Below are 15799 nucleotides of genomic sequence, written 5' to 3' on the forward strand. Positions count from 1 at the left end.
CTGCATTGCAACCAGCTTTATTCTCAACAACGACAACAACCTAAAAAGTATTAAGGTACAGAATCTCTCTCTTGCCCTCCACTTTAGTATATCTAGACAAAATTGACTACTTGAATGTACAGTACTCTTGATTATGTTATGTGTATACATTGTATGATATTTGCTTTTGTTAAATATGTTGGTGTCAGCGTGTTGGCACAGGAAATATATTGTACTGTAAATTGTGTCTGAATAATCTTGTAAGGGATGGGCTGCAAAAGGCAGTCAGACACTAAAATCATTCATTCATGCATTGTAGACTCACAGGAAACTGAGGAAAGCAACATGGACTTAGAGCTCCCTTAACATTATTTCCTTGTTTCGGCTGTGCAAAGTTAACGCTTCTAACTTCCAACCCAATTTCAACTAGACAGACACGTGCATGATAACTGAGAGCCAGAGAGAGAGAGAGAGATAAAGAGCTATCAGAAATGAAAGCTTTAGTCTGTGTCTCGGCAGGACTGTATAGCCCGCTTGACAAAGCATCACTTAACGTCACGCCACTGAACGGTTTGCCCTAAATCCACTCAATTGTTTCCTACTGTTTTAGTAGGAAATATTGGAAATATGGAAATATGTTGGGTAGCCAGCCACAAAAAAACAACTTTGAGAGTGCATGGGTCTTATGTGCCTTACAATAATAAGCAACTACAACATGGGACATTATATATTTATTATAAGGTACAACTTTAGCTTTGTTTGACATAATCTTTATTGCAATCATTAAATTTGTATGAATAAACAATACTAACCGTAATTATTGCCTATCATTTCCTACATTTTTATTTCTCTGAAATGGCCAAATGAATTCAAGATATTCCATAAAATGTAGTTTAAAGACCTCACTAATCAGCACTAGCCTCAAAGAATTCTTGTGGTCTGGGAACTGTGTCCCAGTGTGGTTGGCTTATGGCTGACTGCAGGGAGAGATCTTAAGTATTTTTCAAGCTGCCTTCTCAGCATTGTATTGTTTCTGAAATGGAAGTCAATGAGGTAATCATCCTCCCAGGACGTTTGCGTTTTAGAATTTGCATTTCTGCAGATGTTGACAAAAATACACATATTGGATAAATATGGAGAACCCCAAAAGCAGTGGCCCATGGGTAAATTACAATCCTCAAATTACAAGAGCATTTTGAGGTTGCACTATAGCCTAGGGCTGGGCAATAGTACATCAATAACATGTTATCAATATCATGATATGAGACAAGATATCGGCTGGGATTTTATCGTAATATTGTGATACGGTTTTAATACACCTTATTTTAAACTTAAGAGCATTAAGTTAAATAAGCATGCCACGATGTGACACGTTGTGAGGTTGTATTTCTGATTTAGCAAATGCTTGAAAAATGATCCCGATATGATATTATCATCAAAAATATCCAAATGGACCTATTTAGTCAAAAACAATATGATATTTGATTTTGCACTTATCGCCCATAGGTTCAATAATAGAAAAATGAAAAAATAAAATGACAATAATCAGCTACTCCTAGATCTGTGTTTCTCAATTAGTTTCACATCAGAGACCAGAGTTGACCTCTTCCACTAAGTGGTAGCACATTGTTATTGCTTCCATGTGACACAAAAATCAATCAAGAACATATCTTCGCCATGGTAAAATCACTCTCAGTCTCAGTGGTGATGTCATGTGATTTGTGGTGGTTGCTGTTTGAAAAAGGGAAATGTAAATCTGTAAAATCATTTTCATAGCCTTGAAGGCCCCAGAAGAAGAGCTTTATAATATGAGGTCACATGGTATACTGTCTTGAAGTGTATAAAGGGTCAAGGAACTGTCAAATAGCTTATTTTTAATCAGTGTATTTCCTTGTGGTCATGGTAAATTCAAGTGAAAGATTGCGAATTAATATTTCCATTAATAACAAATCAAAACGTATAAGGGAGCGAGCAATGTGGTTTATGTTCACTGTAACGTAACTTTTTGTTATGTACAAATTGGGAAACGTAACCACATGAAGCCTAACATCCCTCTATTGGGAGTGAACCAGTGTTGTTTTCATCAACTAATACTATGACGAAAGATGTTCGTCGACTACCTTTTTTCACTGATGAAAACTACATAAAAACTAAAACTAAAACTAAGCCATGATGAAACTAAGACTAAATATACTGTCGATTGTGTCAACAAATAAAAACTAGACAAAAATGTTAGGAAGGGACTAGTGGACAAGAGATCCAGTATGAGTCATTTTACACTTGGTTGCATGCTGAAAATAGCAGATCTACGGCTATTTTCAGCAAGTGTAAAATCAGCCATTACGACGGCAGGCCCGCCAAAACACATTTTAGTCGACTAAATCACCTGTAGATTTAGTCGATTAAAATGTTATATTTAGTCACACAAAAACATTCCAGGTGACTAAAATGTGACTAAAAGTAAATGAAAACTATTCAAGAGACTATGACTAAAACTAAAATAGAAATTTGCTGCCAAAAACAACACTGAACATTCCATAAAACTAGCCAATTTGTTTTGGATGGGGAAAGGAGTGGACCAAGTACTATGTCTGTCTCTCTCTGTCTCTCCCTCTCTCTCTCTCTCATTTAGCGTCAAACTGGAGTGACTCACTTCACATTAGCACTGCAGCAGTTATACAAGGACGCCACAGAAGGGACCACAGAGCAGTAAAAAGGGAGAGGTGGAGGATTAGATCCTTTCCTTCCATTCCCATCATCATTCACAGGGAATTACAGCAGATCAAAGCCAAAGACAACCAGAAATGCTGTTCCTGTTACGTTCTGGCTGTTGCAGTTTATGGCAGTCACTAAACTGTAGAGATTGAGAAAATATCAAAGTCAAGGGGCTAATTTTAGTGGAGGGGGTATTGGTTATGGTGAACCTTCTGCACTTTGGGGGCCCTAGGGGCATGGGTCATGGTGTTAAACACCACAGTGAAACTGAGTAGTTATCAGCGGCTCAAGTGTACCATCTCAGGCTTAACCAACCGCATTGCAGTACCCAGACTAAATACAGAAGTTAGTCTACCAGCAAAATACACCAGTGCTGTCATTGACTGTATAGATTAAAACTATAATGGACTCGAGAGATACAGGCTACCATCAAGAGGGTATATTGCTGTCTTGGACCCCAGGAAAACTAGCTGTCGTTAAGGAAGCAGCTAATGGGGATCTGTTACAAATAAACAAATAGGTCCCAGAATTTAGAAGGGTGCGTGAGAATAATTGAACATAATTTACAGAATAGACGTGCACAGGCTAGCAGTGATTATGAGAAAACAAAAGAGCATAAAAGCCCCACTAGCTATATTCCCAGCCGTAAACAAAAATGAACTGAGCTGACCAACATTGCCATCCTTAAAGCCTTGCACTCTAACTAGTGGAGTTAAAAAACAAAACAAACAGCCTGGATTAAGTCAAATGGTGACGCGCCCCCTCCCTGGCCTGGGAGATTGAGAAGCTATTCCCCCCCCGTTCCAACTGGCCATGCCCACTCCCTGCCATCGCATGACTGCACACACTAGACGCAACGACAGAGACAACAAACAACGACCACCATAGATTTTTAACAGACATTGTTATTTATGCATTTCCTCAACAACCAATGTTGCTTAAAAAAGCATACAGGCTATATTAAACAGTGTTATACTGTGTAGTATGTTTAATTGTATCTGTATGAGTGACAAATAAAGCTCTCTGGAGTGGCAAATAAAACCCTCTGTGATTGTAGTGTCTTACAAACTCCCAAGATGTGTCATTTGTTATCTGTACTAAATACATTCTTCAACACAGCTGTACATAAACACCTTTGCTCCTTTGTTGCTATTCATTCCATTTATAAATAACTATTTACTGACAACCAGAACCGGAGAGGAATTAACATCATGGAATGAGTAGAAAAGTTTATATTAGGTGTGTGTGTTTATTTTAATTTGCATGATCCCCAAATTGATATCCATTATAGGATTACATTTCTCAAAAATGTGGTTGTACATTTCTCTCCGACTTCAGAGTAGTGGCCCTATTTATAACTTCAGGCGTTAATACACAGAATAATTCCGACTTCAGCGTAGTGGGCTGTTCATAAACGATATTTGTACTTCAGTCAAAGTATAAGAGTAGCGGAATTGAAATGCAAAAGTAGTGATTTATTGTTAATGTTTCTCATAAGTGACACACTACTGTGCTTGGGTCCCGTCTTCCTAGGTGGTGACGCGGTGAATAGGGGTATCACCAAGTTCTGCCTTGGAGGTGACGCAGTGACTGGGAGCATCTGCATCACCATCTCAAACTTGGACGGATATATGTGTAAAAAAGGCAGTGCAATAGAAAGGTTACAAAAATCATTAGTTTTTATCCAGCACAATTTGACTATTAGATGATGAAGCATCTTGTGTACAGTACAGTATACATCCAGTGGTTTTAAATATATTGTGTTTGGAAGTGAAGTGTTAGATGGACTAAGATGACCATGCCTCGACTGTAAACCAAACCCCAACATTACTTTTGCCCCCCGAGGGGTGGGGACTCCGCTGTGTACATAATATGGTACACAGCGGCCTGTACAGTGTATAAATGATCCCATTTCTCTCCACAGCATAGAGAAGGAATTATTCTCAGCCAACCCACTGTCTTTCCCTAATGAATGCACAGGTGGCGTTGGCCGGCAGCTTTGGCCATGCCACGGCAATAATCTAACATGAGTGGCACAATTCATGTGATGGAGGAGTGACTGCCTCAATTGTTTCTGTCCAATTGCAGCCGAGGAAACACAGAGGCGGCCACTGAGTGTGAGAATAACATGTGAACAGCAGATGTCTGCGACATGAAGTTGTTATTATTGACGGCCTCGATCGAGCCCCGAGTGTGCATGATGAGAGTGCGCTCATAAGTGGGGTGCCGTGAAAAGAGAGGCTCTTTCGCGGAGAGCGGGGCTTAAATTCCAGACATGTCCTTATTAAGAAAGAGCCGTGAGCCGCTCACTGTTTCTCTCCTCCTGCCTCCCTTGTGTCAACCCGACGCCCCCACCCCCCTACCCTCCCCCCACTCCACCCCTCCGCCCAGCGCTCAGAGCGTCTCTACCCAAATAAGGACAGGAGACCAGGGGATGCATGTATGGGAGGGGAGGGGGGGCTAGATGGTGGGTGGGTTGGAGAGCAGAGGGAAAAGGGGGTGGGTGGTGTGTGTGTATGTGTGTATGTGTGTGTGTGTGTGTGTGTGTGTGTGTGTGTGTGTGTGTGTGTGTGTGTGTGTGTGTGCGCGCGCGCGTGCATCTGCGTGCATAATGTGCGTGCAGAGAGGGGGTTGGATTGTCCAATTTAGGAGTCCACTTCAGGGTCTGGAAAACAGTGGGATTGTTCCTGCTGGAATGCAACATCAGCACAGAACAGACAAAGCCATGCTGCAGCTCCATGGACACACACATGGAGTGGCTATGACTAGAAGAACGAGTTATCTTACCCTGCGGCATGTTTCAATACATCTTGTGGTGAAATCGTAGGATTTAAATCAAATTCACTTTATTTACAGTTTGCTAATGAACACAGTGTTTCAGTTCACAACGAACACATTAAATTGTTTCAGTATCTTGTTTCAACATTTCAGCATGATCAATGATAAACAGCCAGCAGTCGCTTTGTGGCGGTCGCTTATTGACGTACCATTTAACGTACGAGGAAAGTGTTTCTCCTTACAGCTGCACGGCTGATGAACTCGTTGGCTATAGCATCCATGTCCAATTCCTGCACCATGTCGCTGTGACAGTTTATCAGAACAAGGTGATTGAGTCTTGCTTGTCCCATTGTGGATCGCAAATATGTCTTTAGTCTCTTTAGCCCTGAAAAGGACCTTTCTGCGCTGCATGATGTGACAGGGACAGTCAGCACTTGTTTCACCAGTCTTACGGCCTCTGGTAATGTAGTCCCCCCGTCCTGACTTTTGAGGAACTCCACGACATCATGAAGCGGGCACTGGAGTCGATGTGGCAGCGGCGGGCTCTGGTGGGAGCAGCCGGGTCTTTGAGGTGGCAGCGGCGGCGCCGAATTGTAGCATGGACTGGACAAATCTCTTCTTGGCTGGAGGTGGCTTCATCATCATTGTAGTCAAATGGAAGTAAATCCTCTACTGTACTCACTGTATGCAACATTTATACTCTCTGCCTGGCAGCAGAACAAAAGCCACCTTATTAGCATTTGAATGCCCATGGGCCCAACACCTATCTGGCCCAAGCGCCCCCAACCCCCCGTAAAGGTATGTTGTGACTACGTGCATGAAAACATGACCACTGGGGAAGGGACATTTCAGTCAGGACAGTGGGTGCATATTCTGCATATTGATATTGGCTTATTATTTTGCCCGTGGGTGCTTCTGCGCCTGAGCACCCGCGGAGTTGACGCTGCTGCAAGGACTTGATAATGAACAAATTCTGATGGCAAAGCACTTGACTTTATGCCTTTGTCGATAACATTATCGACACTGGCAGGATCAGAAAAGCAGCACTGGTTCAATGGACATAGAAGAGTCCAAATAAATGGATTATGGTGTTTATGGTAAAAGCAACATGTTTGCTTAATTCTAAGATCAGCTGTTCTAAGACCATACAATGGTTTGGATGAGACACACCTACAGTATTCATGGTTGACACTAAATAAAAGCATTGACCTTCTGACACAATCACACACACGCGCACACACGCACACGCACACACACACACACACACACACACACACACACACACACACACACACACACACACACACACACACACAGTTTCCAGATGGGAGGGTATACTTAATGCTTTTAACTGAATGTCATGCTACACTCACATTTAACACAGAACCAGGCAAGACAGACACACCTCCCCTCCCACTCTCTGGAAATCAGGCCATGAAACTTGGTGAGACCAACATGCTACAGAATTCCAATGTGCAGCAGGAATGTAAATAACGCTGCAGAGCTATGCACCTCGTGCATTCATTCAAAACGCCACCATTCATGCATCGGAATCCTCTTCCTTGCAGTTTCTCAGGCATTTATGCGGCGATCACATTGCAGTTTGTTTTCAGCGGACGGCTTATCTCTCGCTCCAGCTCCATCTACAAAAGCCACAGAGTTTTGTTGGCATCGCTCTCTCTCAAGGCTTTTTCTTTCTAGACAGGATAGCTTACAGTGAAACGTCCCATTGAATTCCAGTAATTCTACTGAGTCACTCTGCTGTCGGCTGCCCAGTCGTTGGAACTTGGAAAGCTGTCGCTGTAGCCTAAATAAGGGAAGGGATTCCATCACCTACATTTGGTTTAATGTGCCACCAAAAGGAGGAAACCCCTTGCAAAACACTTTGGAGGCTGGAGAGTGACACAAACTCACACGTGTGCGTTCTGAGGATAACACACTGAGAGCAGAAGATATGAAATCGTCACCAGTGAGGATTTTACAGTATTATGCAGCAATACTGACTAAATCACTGGGGAAGCACACACTGCAAATAAAACTGGATGGCTATTAACTTTCATTTATTCATTATTCTAATAATATACTGAAGATGAGATCATCTTGATGCTTTCAGATCATGTTTATTTTCTATTACAGACTGAAATTATAATATGTTCACACAGGTCTAGATTCAAAGGTTCCTCCAAGATGTCTACGACTTTTATGGCCTGACAGGAAAGTTCTACTGGGTGGGAACTGGGAAAACTCCATTACAGTAATCCCTTCTCTAACACTGAGGAACAAACGGAGTGGATGAAAGAAATAAATCCTGTCTTCGCAGAGACTAAACATCCCATCAGCTGAATGAGCCACGCAAGCCCATTGGGCCATAACAGTAGAACACCTGAGGACAGCATGTGTCAAGGTGGACTGTGGACATGGAACTAAATGGTCAAGAGGTGCACGCACATCCACAAATTGCAACGGGTGCAGGATCCAAAAAATGACTGAGGAAGGAGAGAGGAGATCCGCACACCGTTTTAAAAGCTCCCAAATGTTTTTATTGACAACAGAGCGGACAAAAAGTACAACGTTTCGCCCTAGGGCAACTTCAAGTGGTGTCACTCACATCAGTTTGTGAGTGGAGAAACCTGGGACTCACTGGAACTAACACATCAATCAACCTCAAGCCAAAAAACAGCACTGAACTGTTCCCCATTCGTGCCATTGCATCTTTGATGCATCTCTGCCTACTTAATTGTTTGCACATTTCCCAGATATGTTTTAAAAGAAATTGAGCTCCAGCTCCACCTTTCTTCAGGTTGCCCAGAGACTATTTGTTGACCTTCCCTGCAACCTCCATTACTGTCACTTGTCAAAGCAACTGCAATTTTATGATTTTGATTTTCATATTTTTTTAATTAAAATGTTATGCTGTTTTTTCTTCTTAAATTCATTCGCTGCCAAGAATATTGTACCAAAATAGCCCTCAGTGTCAGGCTTTTTTCATATAAATTACTTTTGAAGTATTTACAGAATATTCATCTTCACTGCGATCGGGAAAAAAGGGATTGTAAATATGTCCATCAGTTCAATATAGAGCCCATTGAAAATGCAATTGTGGTCGGCGCTAAAGTGGAACGATACAGGAAGACAGATAGAGACGTTCTAGAACATGGAAGTGGACGGGAGACGAGTGTTAGCAACTCATATCATAAAAACGCACAAAAACGTGATTGGCACTATGGGCTTTGAAAAAAAACTAAAACACGTGATTGGCACTGAGTGAGTTTAATTTTCTCCCTAATTCAGTCATTACCAGTCCCCCGTTTTAGTATAGTCCCTGTCACTGCCAACCTCTGTCTGGGGAAGCTTGTCTAGACACCCATGTCTCCTTCGACACGCGTGACGAGGGGCTTCTTTTCACCCGACAGTGAGGATTTTCACCGGGAGGGCATGCAGAGGAACATGCTCTCCCTCCTAGTTACACTTCCTGCTGAACAGGCACCCGACCAACCTGCTAATGCAGCGACAGAGAACACCTTCACCTGCCAGCTTCCCACCCTGGAACACAATAGGCTCATGACTGCGGTTCACTTTTCCACAAGGTGTTATAACCCTGTTATGGGTCAGTTTCTCATAGTTCGTTTGATTGGCTCATGCACAGAGCCTTGTTGTGTTAATTGGAACACACGGCCAAGCCAGAGGCAACCAATGGTGCGATGATCTGGAATCAAACCGGAACTTTACCCCTGTGCCCCCAGATGCCCTAAACCTAAAGAAATTTGATGTTTCCCCAGGACTCAAATTTGTGCACACACTGCAAGCTCACAATGCTGTAGGTCTGCTATCTTCACTACTTACTTTTTTTACTGTATTAATTGCTTCCTTAAATAAATAAATAAACGGTCAACATAACAAGGTGCACAAAGATGTCAACCGATTTCACGTCACTGCTCCTTTAATGCTTTGTGCAAATGACAACAGTCACTTGTTCAGACAGATAGAGATGAGCAGCTATGTTTGGTAATTTATTGTATTGTGGAATTGGTAAGAAAAGTGAAATGACATAAATCTAGGTAGCCACAGCTGTAATATACTCAATCCACTGGACAAAGTGATGAACAAAAATGAGCCACAAAACATAGTTTAGTCAATTATCCTCTCCTATCCAACAGCATGATTCCATGACTCAAATGTACTCATTCTTCTCCTGAAGCAGATTGTTAACAGATTTCCCCCAAAAGTCAGCCTCTTCCATGCAATGAGTCTACATTATGTCACCTACTTTACAGCACATTGGCAGAACACATGGCTGCAACGCCATTTGTTCTCTCACCAAAACAGCAGATTATTTGTGTGTTCCAAAATGCATGCTTTGTTAACTCGCCGTGTGGCAGAAGAACTGAGAAACACGTTGCTGGCGTGACACCCCGAGCACAGACGTGAATGGCCAACTGAAAAGCCCACTGCCAGTTGTCGTGTACACCTACATCTGCCCTCTGTTGATACACCATGCCCTGAAGCACACAACAACAAAATATGCCCGAAACTAAACATATCAAAAAACCTATAAAATCACAAGCCCTGTTCCTGTCGTTGAAGAGTGTGCACAGATGTAGAGCACAAGAACTGGTGTCTCACCGAGACCCCCACACATTAACAGCCACACAAACACACACTTGACAGGGGAACAACAGGACTTGGCGCTAGAAAGAGCAGCTGCTCTCTAAGGTCAGATTACAGATAAAGAAAACATTTTAGGCCCAGGCCAGGAAGGCTGCTCTCTGACAGGAACTCAACAGTGCCTTGGCCCTCAACAGTGTAGGTATAATCGCACACAAACACACATGCCTCTGACAATGCCGCCTGCCCCAGATTTCTGAGCGAAAGGACATCTCTGAGTCATCTCTGAGCATGACAATGGTGTCGCTCGCCGAATGTATGTTGTTCAAGCTAACAGCATGATGACACATTTCGTTAAAAAAAATTCGTGCGACACAGTTGTGCAATGAAGAATAAATTAGGATATAGAGACGTACACCCCCCAAAACCCCTGCCCCCCCCCCCCCCTCCTCTGTCTGTGTTCGGCCCTAATAAATTCCCTCCAGCTCCTCCAATAACTTCCTCCTACTTCCTATCTGGCACGGCGCTCAGGAAACAATCAGAGCTGAGAGTGAGAGGAGGGCTGGATGGCCAACAGCTCACACGGCAACAGGCAGAAAGAGAGAGGTTCGCTTACACTTAAATGCACGCACGCATGCACACACACACACACACACGTGCGCACGCCATGGCACATGAGTGCGCTTAAGCACGATTTAATACAAACACCCCCACACGCACATAGCCATACATGTGCATACACACACATGCATGCACAGACAGACACACACAATGTCAAGTAAAACATTTGCAGTTTGATACCACTTGGATGCCCAAGAAAAACACTGGCGTTCAGTGAACGCCTCAGTGTGTGAGAATGAGCAACCGCATTTCACTGTGTAAGAGCACTTTGTGGCGCTTGGAAGAAATCTGAAATCCTTTTCTAAAGCCCTCTTCAAACGTAAACATTTCAAAGAATCATCATAACTGAATCATGTCTCCTTCTGTAAACAAACCAAACCATATGCAGTGCGATAGGCTACTTAAGAATGGACTTATAATGTTCTGAGGCAAGAAGAGGTTATTGGTTTCCCAAAAAGGGAGTGAGTCACCAAGAGACTTGGCAGACTTGCTCTTAAACAAGTATCACACATCTAACTAACACAAGTCCGGATTCATTAAATCCTTGTTCTACTTTAAGGCTGCGTGGCACAGACTGTAGTCTACCTTGAATTGTCACACTGAGAGAATGAAAGCCTTAATCCGGCCGAAGAGGGAAAGACTGACACAAAGTGAGTGGGGGGAACGAGTGCGCCAGAGTGATTATTTTATGGCCTGATTCAGCATTTTAATCGGAAATTTTCCAGAGAAACGTAGCGGAGAAGCCATCCCTGGCTGAATCGGTCATTTTGTGGTGAGGCGAGTGGTTTGAAGCCATAATCTGTGAAACCTTTAAGACATGCATAACTTTGCAGTAGAACACACTAGTAATAACTCATCTAAACCATATAAATTCATGGAACAAGGCGTTCAAAGTGCTATGCTCATATTATTATTATTACCACTCATGTTATAATCGGGGGCCTTATAAAGGGGGACTTTCACAGAGAGAATACTAATAATAAGATCAGACATTTAGAGCTTGAACCGGGAATGAATTTAGCACTAGGTTCACTCTCCATTATAAATAGCACACATGATAGCATTATCATTCTCATCTTGAACACCTGTGATGTATTACGTTACAGACAAAATGAATTACTCTGTGATGTAGAAGGGGGTCATCCTCCAACCCCAAAACCCTCTGTGCTGAAGGGATTAGAGGGGTTTCACATGAGTGGGCTTGGGTCACTGGAGCTTCAATCCAGCACACAGGCCACACACACCAGCCTCTGAATGACCAGACAGCCAGGCCCATCATGGAGCCCACTATCTCTTGTGGACAGTGGACACCACACCCCCAGTAGCCAGAGAAACCAGCACATATCCTCACAGCATTTTGTCTCCTATTATTATAGTGGTCATTTGCGTGGATCATCACTCTTAACAGTCAGTTGCCAGAGAAAGAGCAACTGAAACGTTCAGCAACTTGGGGACATCTGACACAAAGGCTACAGTGTTCTAGGCAACTCCCCAGCTCCTCCCCTGAGTGGTCAGAACAGGAGGCCAGAAATCTTATCTGTTAAAGCCTCATGGTTGGAGGATATGTAAACATGTGCAGTGCATTAACTAGAATACAATTTTGATGAACTGCGTTGAATTGTGGGGGGCTTTAAGAGTGGGGTCATAATTGCTTCGTGGTTTAAGACACATTTGAAACATTTTCAATGTGGTGGCAAGTTTTATACAATACTAGTAGAAAACAAAAATTGAAACAAATGAAGGAACTTTTTCATTTCTAGTAGATAACTAAGTCATTGACTGAAAAAAATTAATAACTTATTTTTTAAATGTTGACAAATATGACGTCCACCTTTTGGAATATAAAGAATATTATTCTCTTGGTTTATCTTATAGCAAACAAAATGTATATTTTTGTAAACAAAACAAAATAATAAATCTTGCAACTTTGTAGGGTCAGATTTAGGGTTATGGTCCAATCACAATATCGGCCTACTCTATATTGCCTTCAATGCTTTTTTAATTTGCGACCCCTTTACCCTCTCTGGGTCTTCACCCAAAGTGTTATTTGTTCACGTCTCTGTTTACAGAAGGAAAAGTGGCCACTATTTGGATGACCACCTCTGGGGATGGTGCTAAAAGGCTACCAACGTCTGCACAAATGGACAGAGCTCATTAGCCATTCTTCTGTGGGTTTAACACAAACTGGCGAAGCTGCTGACAAACGGTCAACAGACCCGCATACAGAGTAAGCATTCTCATAGGCTCAACATCCTTAGACGCACACACCATCACGCAAAGCAGAGGGAACATACAATTACACTTCTGACGCTATAAGGAAGCCGTATTTATTCTAAAAGTAAGCAGGATTTTCAATTGTGCATGTTTGAAAAATATGACCCTACGTAACGTAACTTATGAGTACAAAAATGATCCATTTAAACTACTTCAATTGACCCAAAATAGCATATCTGCTATTTTTGTTCACCTACTGTATTAGTATAAGAATGTTCGCCTATAACGCCCAGAATAGGGACGCATTAGGGCTTATGTTGTTAATCAAGTCTTTATTCTGGTTAATGGCCTGAGGTTATACAGCTGGGAGCAAAGGAGAGAAAATGGTCACTTTAAGAGGATATTCCTCCAATAATCTGTTTGACCCCTATGACATTAGTGGAGCTGTACAGCTTTCACATGTAAATCTCACAGATGTAAATGGGGAATGTGGTAAACCCACACAGACTGAGAAGTTATGAAGTCGTCCATAAAACAGACCTGACTGTGTATTGGGAGGCCTGATGTATTCATGCTGCAAAAACACAATGAAGAGAATCTGTCAAACCAGCAAAATGCTAATCCTTTCCAGATTTACCCTTCAGCATCAAAATCTATTATTAGGCAACTTAGCGTCTTTCATTTACCGAGGATGCATTGTTTGGTCTAACTTTTTTTTGGTTGTCTAATTACAGAACACTATTTCCACATAGTTGACTAGTAGTTTTTCCCAGGACTGGGTGATTTTCTGTTTATGTTACTTAGAATGCAAATTAAAATTCCTGAAACAAATACGTTACAAATTGGGAAAGAAAAAAATACAACTAGGAGGAATATCGCAGACATAGCCTAATGTTTGCACGAAGCTTCGTTTGGTGTTTGTTTTTTGAAAGTCAGAGTGCAGCTCCAACATAGAATGTCTGGCTTCAAAGACCTAGCCACAAGCCTGTCTGTCACATCCTGATTTACAGCTGCATTCATCAGACAAAGAAGTAAGAATTTATTTGAATGCTCCATAGTTTGACCAACTAAAATGGATGTGATGGAAGGAGGACATTTTTTTTTGTTTTCCTGATAATCTTATTTGGATGTTTAAAAAAATAAATAAAAAGCATACAAGATATATTTTTTAACAGTGAACAATGAAGCATGCAAACAGACTGCCGAGTACCCGCCAGTAACCAAACTGATTTGTGGAGAGGCTATACTCTATTACTCTTACTTTGTCCAACCTGAAAGACAGCATTCTATTGTTTAACCAAACCTGAATCACAGTCGCAGTGATTTAATTGTGCAATTCCAGCCCCTATGACTGTAGATTACTCTGAGGAGGGGAACTGCAAACATCACACCATCATTTTAATTTTCTAATCAGCCGAGGCATTTGGCTAAGAACAAAGTGTTTACTCAAGCTTAGCCAGTAAAGCAAACTATGAACAGGTGCTGCCATGGTGTTATTCATATAATTATACAATTAGCTGAGTGTATATGGCCATACATCTCAAATCCTCACCTATGAATTATGTACTTAGAAAGACTTTACACTGGGCTATATCATCATCTCTCTGGCAGAGAACATTTTGAAAGAAAGAAAGAAAAAAAGAAGTGCATTTTAAAATAATAAGTGACAGTAGGCCAAATGCATTCAAATGTCAATGTCATAACATGTTAATATATTGGAAAAGCAACAAGGCCATTTTCTTTTTTCCTCCCAATGCATTGTTTGACAACAATTAATTTAGGCTGGAAGTTGAAGTCACTGACAATGACAAATTTGTAGAAACAATGGCGAAGAAACAATATATGACTGCGATTTCTAGGTGATAATGCTGTATTGTGTTTTGGAGTGGGAGGAGGAATTGACATAACACTTAATTTATGAAAAAGTAGGCCTAAGTATTTTATAAATACGTTATTTGTATATTGTGTGTGTACGCTATATTCTCACTAAAGGCATAGGCATTAAGCCATAGCCTATGGTGTTGTTGACATATTTTGACAGTTTTATGTCATCTTGAAAAATGACAACTATTCAGGATATAGTTAAAACATTTAAAGTATGTACCAACATACACAGAAAGAGCATGCAGTTGAAGTTATTTTTGACACAGAATAGTAGTATGACCTTCCTCCATAGGATAAGAATACACAATAAATCAGTGTTAACATTAAGTAGCTAACTCATGTCGATCTGCGAAAAAAACTGAACGTCACTTACCGATGGGATGTAGTCTAATTTGACTCTCCGAATATGACGTTTATTTCTCCAAATGGTTTTGTCTCTCTCTCGTTTGCCACCCGATGTTGTAAATAATCGATTCCTCTGGGGAATAAGTTTAGAGGAATGGGGTCCAGATATCAACTGTGTAAAAGAGAAAAGAAACATGTTGGTCCTATAATGTATGTAGCCCATTGTCAAAAGAATGGCACGATAATTATGTTATTACTCGTCTAATTAGTATTACTACTATTATACAATGCTTGTCAGATATATCCCTGCTCACTGAGAAAGTCCAAACACAATAGATGATCTGCAATTCATTCTTTCTTCTCCTCCCAACGCAGGGAGTTCCGCGGAAAAATGTAAAAAATGACAAAGATCTGAAAACTTCACCGAGAGACTAGAGCGGAATGAAAACTTCAGCGAAAGAAACGCTCTTAAACAAAGAAAAGCAAATCCATGGACAAACTTACCTTTGTTTGTCAGTCACCTCTCCTTTCAGTGTGAGAACTTGTCAATTTTTAATACTTGATTTTTTTTGGCGCCTTATTGTTTTGTGTAATATTTCTCCCGGTTTGACAGTATAAGTGGAATGTTAAGTATGACTTTGGTATGAAATCAACGCAC

General features: G+C 41.4%; 1 protein-coding gene across 3 annotated transcripts in view; it reads right to left on the minus strand.

The window, feature by feature from the left end:
* tead3b (TEA domain family member 3 b) overlaps positions 1 to 15799 on the minus strand; it is a 35802-nt gene extending 20003 nt beyond the window's left edge. For all 3 annotated transcript variants that reach the window (XM_083770526.1, XM_083770525.1, XM_083770524.1), the window contains exons 1-2: positions 15646 to 15799; positions 15170 to 15313 (exon numbers count right to left, since the gene is read on the minus strand). The gene's annotated coding sequence lies outside the window, so the exon portion shown is untranslated. The remainder of the gene's footprint in view (positions 1 to 15169; positions 15314 to 15645) is intronic.

The sequence above is a fragment of the Protomyctophum parallelum genome (assembly GCF_964188405.1).
Source record: "Protomyctophum parallelum genome assembly, chromosome: 8".
NCBI classification, from domain to species: Eukaryota; Metazoa; Chordata; class Actinopteri; order Myctophiformes; family Myctophidae; genus Protomyctophum; species Protomyctophum parallelum.